Source organism: Caenorhabditis elegans, chromosome X, assembly GCF_000002985.6.
Source record: "Caenorhabditis elegans chromosome X".
Taxonomy (NCBI): Eukaryota; Metazoa; Nematoda; class Chromadorea; order Rhabditida; family Rhabditidae; genus Caenorhabditis; species Caenorhabditis elegans.
The window spans coordinates 12,817,453-12,826,286 of NC_003284.9; the positions used below are offsets into that span (position 1 = coordinate 12,817,453).

Consider the following 8,834-nt stretch of genomic DNA (forward strand, 5'->3'; position numbering starts at 1 on the left):
ACACGTACAAAAGAAAGAAAAAATGAAACTGTAGTATAATAGGAGAAAACTGTTTCCAGAAATGGCAAAATGAGAAAATGAGTCAGTTTCGAAATGCGATAAAATATGAAATAGGTGTGAAAATGGAATGTAAAACAACGGGATACATTTATAATTAACAATGGGTTTGAGAATGAAACATGTATCAGTCAGTACTATAATTCTTGTAAGATCTTTATAGTTTGAGCCGGAGATACTAAAACCGAAAAAGTTATTACCCACTTATTTACGCACCAATAAAAACAGTGTCGAGAAACAAAATTAATTAAAAAATACAGTGTTAATCAAAAGTACATGCGTATTTGGTTTTTCGGTGATTTTTCAAAACTCTTGCCATTAACTTGCTCTTGAAAAATTGTTGGCAGCCCAACTCTAGAGAAAAATTCTATCGATGATTGTCTTATCCCTTGTTGCCTGTTGCCCTCTATATTCTGCACTTTGGGAATGTATTTGAATATTCTCTTTATCTCTATAGGTTGTTTACAGTTACATATATAAGATGTAGACGTACTCGGTGGTTGTAAATCTGACAGAGAGCATGGGTACCGTCATATACATTCTGACTTTTGGGAATATAGTGTCGGCGAATATTCGATTCGTTTTTGATCTTGAGATGACTTGCCTGAGTTATTCAAACACGTATAACTCAACAACAAATGTGCGAAAGCGCCTACCGAGTACGGCATTCGTTAGAATCAGTTTTTTCGATTGTATTCTCTATAGATAGAAAAGTGTATTTCTGAAGCTTTAGAGTTCATAAAATATTTTTTGAAAATTGCAAGATAAACCAAAAAATAACCGCTTCACCTTTCGGCTTTTTCATCGTGAAATACAAAAAGAACACTTTAGGTATAGCAACACAAACGCCTAGTTCACTCTTATCTATGCGAACATTTCGTTGAAACTGTAACTTCTACGAGCATGAAGAAAAGTAGAAACTAAATGAAAAAAATATCGAAATGAGGGAGAGTAAACGTGGACGGTCATCAGTAAAACTACGTCCATATCAATCAACCCATCAGTGGCCTGTCAAAAAACGAGCTGGTTTCTAGATGCCAGTTATTGAAGGGAAAAAAGTTTTAAAAAAGAGGAAGAAAAAAGTTCCAGAAAAATCATCATGACCCTGACTCTTGGTCCTAACAGCAGCTCTCAAAAAAAAAATTTCGAACGTAAACGAGGTCACCCACGATTTGAGTAACTAAACTGATCCTGAACAAACACCAATACTCTGCCACCCCCTCCCTCGCGAAAAATGACACAACAAAACGTGGAAATGCGCAGAGTATAGTTTCAGAGATGGTTTAAACACTTTGACGTTTAAGAATTGAAACAGTTGAATGAGTTTTTTCTCCTCGTTTTTATTTTTACCGGAACTAATCTCTAATTGACACCCAGAAAAACTAAAACAAATAGTAATCAGCTGGGGCAAGTGTGTTTCGACAAAAACCGAAAAATGAAAGATAACACCCAAGAATAACGTAAACCTAAAAGTGGCGGCACTGCTTTGGAATTGTTCCAATGTGACTTTTCACTATTTCGCAATTTGTATTGATTGAAAAACGTTCAAAGAATTTTTTAAAACTGGGAAGCCGAAATAACAAATATTATAGTTTTGAAATAAGAGATGCATAAAAAAGGAAACCGAAACTTCATCGTGATTGACCAAATTGTGATCAACAAATGTCAACCTGAAAACAACTAGATAACCTGAATTTTTAAACGTTTTTCAGACCTTCGAATATTCGGAAGTAAATTACATGAGTCAGAACTAATTAGAAAAAAGTTGAGGGGCGGCTGAAAAATGTGGAAAGTGTGTGATTTTTGAGAGCAAACATTTTAGCCTCAGTGTCGATTTGCAAAATTTGTAAATAAGCAATTCGGCTAGCAGGTTGAAATTCAGAGCAAATGAGGAAATTTTCTAAATTGACATGTGCTTTTCCGAAAATTTTCAACTTATACAATTGGTCATGCATTCTTGTTCTTACCACGAGATCATTGCAATAAGGAACGAATGAGTCAAAAATATGGAGTGAGTGTTGTTTGAAACTTACAAACTGAAAACTATGTTCGTCAAACTTTTTCCAGAAAACTGCCATTTCGAGAGAGGGGAAATGTTTGTCAACTCGACTAGCCGAGGCGCCCAATTTTTATCTGTTCCCATTCACTATCTGCTATGCACAAAACTGAAGAACTCCACAAATACATACACAACGTCAACGGTGCACTACTAAAGAGTACAGTTGTTTGATAGAACACACGAAATGTCATGATTAACAATGATTAAGCATAGAAAACCTCCGATACAGTAACTATTCAACAGTTTTTTTTTGTTGGAAAATACACGACAATTCGAAATCCTCCCACACAGTTCAGCGTTCGATGCAGGTGATGAGCAAAGTGAGTGGGATAGAGGGGGCAGGTGGAAAGAGAAACAGAGCAAAGCTATCACAAAAATGGTTACAAACAAATAGTTGTTTGTTTTACTATAACCACAGTTTTCTTTTCTTTTCAAGAGAAAAGAGCAACTCCGACTCACTAAACGGAACACCCCAGTTGTGTAGTGTGTTGTCATAAAAGATTACACGAATTATTTGATCGCAATATTTGAAAAAGTTGTATAAAATGAATAGTGAAGTGTCAAGAGCGTATCGCTATAAAAATGTCAACTGTCAGAAATCATGTCGATTTTGTGTTGGACAAAACATGTGAGACGTTGGACTATCAAATCCACTGGCGGCACTGCGATTTCACTGACCTTATTAATAAAATTTCAACGTTGCTCTTCCAGCAACCTTTACTCTAAACACAACTAAACCGAGTTGTCATTTTGATCATCTCATCAATGTGCTCTTCTTCCCGTGTGTTTTATCAAACATGTGCTCGTGGGTGGGGAAATAGTTTAAAGAGTAACTTGAACATTTGATGGAATACTTCCAGCAAATTTTCAATTCGAACAACAAATAGGTGAAGCCAATCAAATCGCAACACTACACTTTCCTTCACTCCATCGCTTCATTATGATAACAGTAGGTGTAAAGTTCGTCATTTGAACAAATTGTGAGTCTCTTTACTGAAACATCAATATATGCTGCCAAGCTGAAGTCAAGGGGGACAAAGTTGTGTGAGGTCTTAAAAATGAACGCGTTATCCTCTAGAGTCTAGACTCATCTATGATGATCTTAGGCTTGGACTGCTTCTCATTTTAACAATAATCTGGGTTTTGTAGTTGGAGCCGGAATGTCTAGTTATGAAAGTATTAGGTCTCCAAATAAGTTTCGTGTCAAAAATCATAACTTTGTTCGCAAAAAAAACATATAAAAAACATATCAATTTAGTTCGATACACTAAAATGATAGTAGAGAATATAATTTTTTTCGGATAATTTTTGAATTTTTTGAATATTTCTTGAGATTCAAATTTTTAACTGAAATGATTTATATGTGTAAAAATAGTTAACACTTGGTTACATCATTTTTGTAGGAAAAATCTAGAATTTTCGACAAAAAATTTTTTTGAAGATTTTTTGACGACCAACCAAAAAAAAATTTTTTGGACATATGTTTTTCCAAACTTTTGTTGTTTTCTAATAATGTATTCTAAACAAAGCAAATTCCGCATACAAAGCTCAATTGAAAGCTGAAAAGAAGCGAGATCAGAAAAATGCCTGAAAAAAATGGCTCCGAGTCAGGGCACTTGGGGTGGTCAAAAAATTTTGTGACCATTGTCAAATGAAAGATCACGGTTGATAACATAAATTCCCAAAGTTTCATAAAAATCGATACACAGCGAATAAAGTTTTGATTTTTGACCCGGAACTTATTTGGAGACCTAATATTACAAGTGTATTGAAATTGAAGCAGAATAATAGATAGATATGCAAAATTCAATCAAGGATATGTTTTCTAATGACCTCAAAGTCATGGTGCTCAAAAAAAAAGATCAACACAGAATCCACCAAAAACAGTGGGGCATTGGAAGTTGGCATGTAGAGGAAATCGAAAATGTTTCTACAACTACGAAAAAAATTCAGACTGAGGTGATGCTCCTACAGTGCGCACAACTTCTATAGCACCCCCCTCTAATTTTTCAGTTTGATGCTTTCCAAAATATTTTTGTGAAAGTGTTAATGCAGTTTTATAGCAAATATTGAAAAACCTATGATCCCCAATTTTCATGCTGATATCTCTAGACCACAAAATGATATAACTAAGATGTAGCACCATAACAGAGCATACAGTAAAGTAGTGACACTAAGAATGATAAAAGTTCAAATGTTTAGCTTTTCAAAAAAGCTTTGAGAATAAAAATAAATAATGCAACAATTGACTCATCAAACTTCTGGGAATGATTACGCATTTCCGGTGTGCAACCTAGATTTACACCCGGAATTTAAAAATGAGGATACAGATAATTTGTCATAGAAATCATGAACAGTTATTTCGTGGAGCAATGTTTTCCGTTCCACATTTTTTATGACGTGGCAGAACTATTTTCTAGTCAAACGCGCGGCAAGATCAGAGTGTTCATTTGGCATTTTGGAAGTTTGAATATTTCCAAATTTTCGAAATTTCAAAGGAGCTGACAAAGTGACTTTTGAAAAAAAAATAGCTGATGGGTTTGGCAGCCGCAGAACGCGATGTCTCCCGCTCCCTCCCCGTCCATCATCTTTTTTTGCTCCTAAAAAGTGCTCTCGGTCAAACACACTCACACATATATACAACTTCCACCCCATAGAAGACTTGGTAGCCGCCAATTCACTCTTGGTGTTGCATGTCATGCATTCGAGAACTTGTGTTCACTAGAGACTTCTTCTCATTTTTCTCCCAGTTTTTTTCCTCCACTTCTTTTTCGTTTTTTTTTCTTGTCGTACATAGTATCAAAGTTGGATGTTAGAATAGAATAAAATGTGGTGCAACGACGGAACATGCACTTTTTTGAGACGCGAGTGGCTGGTTCAGAGGACATCCAGTTATATTTTATGTTTTATCACTCATGAATTGAATATAAGCTGAAAAATGAGCAGCCGTTTTTGAGGCAATTTGATACTGAAAAGGTCACAAAAAATTGAAGAATTAGAATTGTTTGCAATTTTTAAAATATTTCTAAATAAGTACAGGAAAACCTAGATAAATGTCTGCTGCGCGTTTGACCCTCAAGAATAACTAATGGTGCAATGAGACTGTATAATTAAGAGATAAATCCGCATAGAGAAATCATATTCTGTGAGCTTTTCTACCTTCAGATGTCGAATTTTTATAACTATGTTGCAGCCGAACAAATTCGTTTTAGAAAGAAGAACGAACTATAAATCACTCACACCATTCCCAACAAGTCTATTTCCTGAGATTATGATATTCAGGAAAGATCTCCTACATAAAAGCAAGCGTTTCTAGATAGCCTTCCGAAAAAAATAAAATAGAGTAGTCAAAATTTAATTAGTTGCTCTCTTTAATTCGACGCTCTATAAAATGGAGATTACTCAACGTATTCATTATAGTCTTTAATGTAGTTGTTTTACCCATTTCCGCAGGTATACCTTCTTACGCACATACTCATACCCTCCCAAACTCTATACATTCTCGAAACGGGTGGTGCGAGAACGGAAATAGCATAGAGCTGAAAGCGCCGAGAGACAGGCGGGACGGTGGGGAGAGGCAATAGGACAGCAAGACAAGAAAAAACATGCAAACAGACAACAATCGGAAAGTGAACGGGTATAGTTCAAATATTGGGGAAAGAGAAGTGGCATCCGCGCCATCGGAAAACGGACTAGGAGACGATGAAGACGATGGCGACGACTGTGAAGACGGAACGTAGTTTCGTTGTGAAAATTGGGAACGGGAGGAAGGGGAGAAATTGAGATGAAATAAGAGGCATAGGGATGGAACGGTCGAGACTGAGAGAAAAAGGTGCCAAAAACAAACCGTTCACACTTTACTAACTCCGAGACTGTGATAGTGAAATTGAAAGATAAAGCAAAAGAGAAGAAGAAGAAGATGGGATAGAATGAAATAGCAGCTAACACTTCCCACTCATTGCTGTTCGCTTTTGCAGTAGAGAAAAGTAGGAAAAACGTTTTTGAGCGTAAAAGTTTTGCGTCAGTCAGTAGAACTTGAAGATAAGATAAAAGATAACTACTTCAGACTTGGTAGTTTTATTAGTCAAAATTCGTTTGATTAAGAAACAAAGGTCATGTTTTTTCTACTTAAACTAAAGAAAAATTGCATCTACCGTTTCATACAGTTTTCTGGAAATTACGACTTGTCGGTTGATATCCAGACAGAACATTCTGATTTTCTCAGTAAACATGGGGTTTTCATTTCAAGATTTCCATGTACCTTTACAACAGTCGCATAATAGTTTTCCTGTAAACTCCCCCGTGTACACCGTTGTCACATGCAAATAGTGGGCACTTTATCCAAAAAACGGTACGTATATAGCCAAACTTAACCAAACTCTCTTATGTGCGTATATGTGCTGTCACAATACCATCAACGATTGTGGCAAGAAAAATGTGAAAAGAAGAGTGAACTGCAACGACAACGAAGACGACGAAACGATGCAGTTCGCCTTTTTTTCCAAAATTGTATGTGAGAATTTTGAGATGGAAATGAGAATTGAAATGCATATAGAGTGGTTTTCGGTTTTCAGCCGTTTTTCTACCAGTTGGTAAGCCAGCCAACCAGCTTCACAGCAAAGAAGGCAATCTCTGAACGTAGGGGCAAATGGTTTGCACCGGAAAACGGAAACAATAAGGAAAGTATGGGAAAGTATTGAACAAGATCGGAGAAAATGGAGGTGGAGGAGGAGGTGGAGAGGATGTGCTCTGTTGTAACGACGTAGGTGGCGGTGGCTTTTTAGATATGATTCGGATGTGGTTTATTGTAAAATTCACTTGAAAGGTACAGGAAGGTCTACATTAAGAATATTGGAAGAGCTGGACTGAATTGAATCGCATTACATTTTTTTTGTCAAACAGGGTAAGATAATTTTTGAACAATAATTCAAAATCTTATCTCACGCAGCCTAACTTTGCAAAGAAAATGTTCACAAAATTTTGTTTAAAAAACAGAGATAGTAATGGATACTAGTGTTTAAATAGAAAAACAGCTTTGAACAGGTTTTTGTTGATTGAAAATTGTCTTATATCCAGAGGGTGACCAAATATGTAGGATTAAAGCTGGTGCACAATTTTTTCTAGAGCAATCACTAGAAGATCATGCCTGAAAACGTTTCAAAAATTCGTTGAATGAACTAGGAAACGTGTTCTTTAGTGAGTAATCAAAACTATGCTGTTATCCCTTCAAAAATCTCAAGGTATAAAGTGAGCCCAACTTTCATCACGTCCTCCTTAGGGACCATCTCTTTTTTTGAGACTCCTATCTTGATCAAAATCAAAACCACCTCGTACCTAGCACCACAAAGTGTTCGTGTGAACTTTGAAATCTCTAGAGATTAAAAAATCTGAAACCAACACCAAAGTTTTATACATTTTTTGATTTTTTTTCCAAGTTCTTTGATTCGGAAGCCTTGTAGGTGGTGACTCAAAACCAGGATGCACCTGCCTAGAATTTTTCACATTTTAAAATTGAGTATGACTTCTGGAAAGCGGTTTAAAAGTTTTGCAGTTTCCTTCGGGGTGTGGAAAAAATTTGAGCTTGCTGGTTTGATGTAGTAAGAATCGGAGAAGAGCGATTGGGAAGAAGATATTGAGAAAATGAGAAAGGTGAAGAGAAAGACAACAAAAAGTAACAGTTCGAGATGTGGCAGGGTTATAGAGGGCATACGAGGAAGAGAAGGAGGGTGGCAAAAGAGAAAAATGAAAAATCAGACAAAAATCGGAGCATTTCTCAAACGAACACACATACACACAATACGCACGCGACAGCTGATAGCCACAAACTAGAGCAAATATAACAAATTTCGTGAAGGTGGATGTTGCTCTAGAATTGGGAGGGGGGGAGGGTGAGTTGGCAAAAAATGCACTGAGGAGGAGGAAAAAAATAGGTTCGCATCCAAAAGGTTAATTGAATAGGAAGTGTGGGAAGTGAAATAAGTGACATGTTCAGAGCGATAGAACGTGTTAATTGAAAGCGAAAAGCGAAGGGGAGAAAGACGGGGGACTGAAGAATTGGCGTGGAAAAAAAAATAACTGAATAAATGCGGAAGCAATGAAGGAAATGTACGGCCGGAAATAGTACCATTGTTTGAAAAGATAGGTATCAACCTATATACAGATATATTCAATCATTCAATGGAGGTAAGAGAGATATACAAAAGGTTTGCAACTCGAAGTGAATCAGAACACTAAAGCCACGGTAAGCAGGAATTGTGATCATTACTGTACCTTTATAATTAGATGTAGTTTTAAAAAATGCCAATTTTAAATTACTCTTATTAAAGATAGTTCCGCACAAACATGTTATGAGTTTAGAACATTTTCGGTTCTTGGCTGCAACTCATTTTAAAAAAGTGTCCCGTTCGGCATTGTGTACGAAGTATGATTTTTTCATAAACTGAAACTGTGTACTAATAGTAAGCCATTTACAAGAGAAATGGATCACCAGAAAAATTGTTCGATCCTTTTAATGATTCACTGATCTCTATAGTTTTGCTCCTTAATTCCTCCCTCACTTTAACTCGAATTCTGGGAAGTGGCAAACTTTTTTTTCCGGTGTGTCTTCTGGGATTCGTGCATAGTCACAAAAAAATTCCACTTTATTCGTTGAAATAATAGAGTAGCAGAGAAAAAATGCGATCAGGAAACACGCGCAGTTCGAGAATATAATCGGATG

At 36.3% G+C, this 8,834-nt stretch overlaps 3 non-coding genes across 3 annotated transcripts; 2 read left to right on the forward strand and 1 right to left on the reverse strand.

Annotated features, from left to right (window-relative positions):
- Positions 1–1,208: 1,208 nt before the first annotated feature.
- Positions 1,209–1,276, forward strand: C52G5.5. Its single transcript, NR_072308.1, has one exon. It is a non-coding gene; the product is annotated as an Unclassified non-coding RNA C52G5.5 (non-coding RNA).
- Positions 1,209–1,276, reverse strand: C52G5.9. The gene has a single exon (NR_072309.1). It is a non-coding gene; the product is annotated as an Unclassified non-coding RNA C52G5.9 (non-coding RNA).
- A 4,656-nt stretch (positions 1,277–5,932) lies between these two features.
- Positions 5,933–6,125, forward strand: C52G5.10. Its single transcript, NR_072310.1, has one exon. It is a non-coding gene; the product is annotated as an Unclassified non-coding RNA C52G5.10 (non-coding RNA).
- Positions 6,126–8,834: the final 2,709 nt, after the last annotated feature.